This window comes from Chelonoidis abingdonii, chromosome 11, assembly GCF_003597395.2.
Source record: "Chelonoidis abingdonii isolate Lonesome George chromosome 11, CheloAbing_2.0, whole genome shotgun sequence".
Classification (NCBI taxonomy): Eukaryota; Metazoa; Chordata; order Testudines; family Testudinidae; genus Chelonoidis; species Chelonoidis abingdonii.
This window is the reverse complement of record NC_133779.1, coordinates 24,651,708-24,653,495: the sequence shown is the minus strand read 5'-3', so window position 1 is coordinate 24,653,495 and position 1,788 is coordinate 24,651,708. Positions and strand designations below refer to the sequence as shown.

The following is a 1,788-nucleotide window of genomic DNA, read 5'->3' as shown; positions in this document are numbered from 1 at the left end:
TCAATGTAAATGAAAATTGGAAGCTATTGTTTAAGGAGCTTGTTAGATGGGGCATAAGCCACGTTGCATAATTAGCTGAGCTTGCAATGTCTTTCCACTCAACTCACTGACATTTCTCCGTCTGCGAATCTAGTACCCATTTTAAAATCTAGATCCAACCAATTTCAACACATCAGGGAAGATTCTAGGCATCAATGATCTGATCATTGGGTTGATGGAGGTAAACAAGACATTCCCATAAGGCTCCCTCTCTCCCTCTTCCCAAGAGCCACCCTCATCCTCTGCAAAGTTTCGAAGACAGATGCCTCGTGATGGCCTTTGCTCAAGGGGATGTTGCCTAGTGGTCAGGGTTTTGGTCCTTCGGGGTGGGAGGGTGCAGCAGATGGTAGAGGAGCCCAGGGCCTCCCATGGGCTCTGACCCAGGCCACTCTGAGGGCAACACTTCCTTCCACCCTGCTATTGTCCAAAGTTTGCAGTTTATCACAGGAAGCTCCAAAGGGTATCAGCTTACTGCTTGACACCTCTTCTCGGCTGGGCAAGGCAGCTTTCTCCTTCTTGGGATGGCAGCTGTCTCTGATTTGCTGACAGATCCGGTCGGTGACTTGTCGGTGGGTAGGATCGAACTGGGAACTCAGGAGCTTAGTGCGTGGGCCTCTACAGTATGAACTAAAAGCCACCTGGCTGCCAGCTAAGACTGTAGAGAAGACTCGCTTTATCTCTCCCTCTAAGTGATCTTGGTGCCACTAGCTGGGACACACCACCACACCCTGGAGGTGTGTGGGTTACATACTTCCCCTAGCTGAGGGAGCACATCCTGAGCTTCGGAGAGTTCCCAGTTGTAATCCTGGACGACTCCTGTAACAATGCGGCCTCTGGCAGGACACTACTGAGAGTATCAATTCAGGACAAATTGCTTGGAGCAGGGCAGTCAGAGCCCGAGGCTGAGTGTCCTTTACTATTAAAGCACGTCACACCAGCCATGCAGAGAGGACTTTGCTTTTATCCCACTGGCTAATCGGACATCATAGAATCAATTCCCTCAGCTATTCTAGTTCCCTTCTATCACCACCAGCCCCGCTCCTTATGAAGATGAATGGTTATGAAAACCAATACCCCAGTAAAAGAAAAAAGGTTCTCTCAAAGGACCAAGCCCCAGATCCAGGTCAATAGACGAGTCAGATCTTACCCACAAATCACGCTCTTGCAAATCCTTTAGCATCTAAAATGTAAAAATTTATTCATAAAAAGAAAGATAGATGAGTTAAAATTGTTAAACAAATCAATTACATCCAGTAATGGCAAAGTTATTGGTTCAGGCTTGTGATGGAATAAACTGCAGGTCAAATCAAGTCTCTGGAGTCCGTCCACAGCTGGGATGGTGTCATAAATAGATAGCTAAGCGTTAATGTTTCTTTTACCTGCAAAGGGAACCAAACACCTGACCAGAGGACCAATCAGGAAATGGGATTTTTTAAAAAGCAGAGGAGGGAATATCTGGAGGGGTTTGGCTTTCTTCTGTCTGTTTTGTTTTTCTTTTGGCTATGGAAGAACAGTTTTTCTTTCTATCTCCAATCTTCTTTCTAACCTTCTACTACCAAGCTGTGAGTACAAAGAGAGCAAAGCAATAGGCTGTTATATGCTTTGTTTTGTATTTACATGTGTGCTGCGCTGGACTGGTTTAAATTGGCTATTTTTTGAATCAGACTGTTTATTCCTATTTTCTTATAAGCAATATCCCTGTATTGATCTCTTAATGCAGTGTTTAGTTTATATGTATTTTCTTTCTTT

At 44.8% G+C, this 1,788-nt stretch overlaps 5 protein-coding genes across 7 annotated transcripts in view; 3 read left to right on the top strand and 2 right to left on the bottom strand.

Moving 5' to 3' along the window:
* LOC116816556 (uncharacterized) overlaps nt 1-1,788 on the top strand; it is a 568,924-nt gene that overhangs the window by 147,995 nt on the left and 419,141 nt on the right.
* The window catches only part of LOC116836048 (uncharacterized), a 616,551-nt gene that overhangs the window by 288,207 nt on the left and 326,556 nt on the right, over nt 1-1,788 (bottom strand). The window lies entirely within an intron of this gene.
* The window catches only part of LOC116818371 (uncharacterized), a 316,403-nt gene that overhangs the window by 72,460 nt on the left and 242,155 nt on the right, over nt 1-1,788 (top strand). The window lies entirely within an intron of this gene.
* LOC142047422 (uncharacterized) overlaps nt 1-1,788 on the bottom strand; it is a 423,729-nt gene that overhangs the window by 216,737 nt on the left and 205,204 nt on the right. The window lies entirely within an intron of this gene.
* LOC142047430 (uncharacterized) overlaps nt 1-1,788 on the top strand; it is a 259,927-nt gene that overhangs the window by 103,878 nt on the left and 154,261 nt on the right. The window lies entirely within an intron of this gene.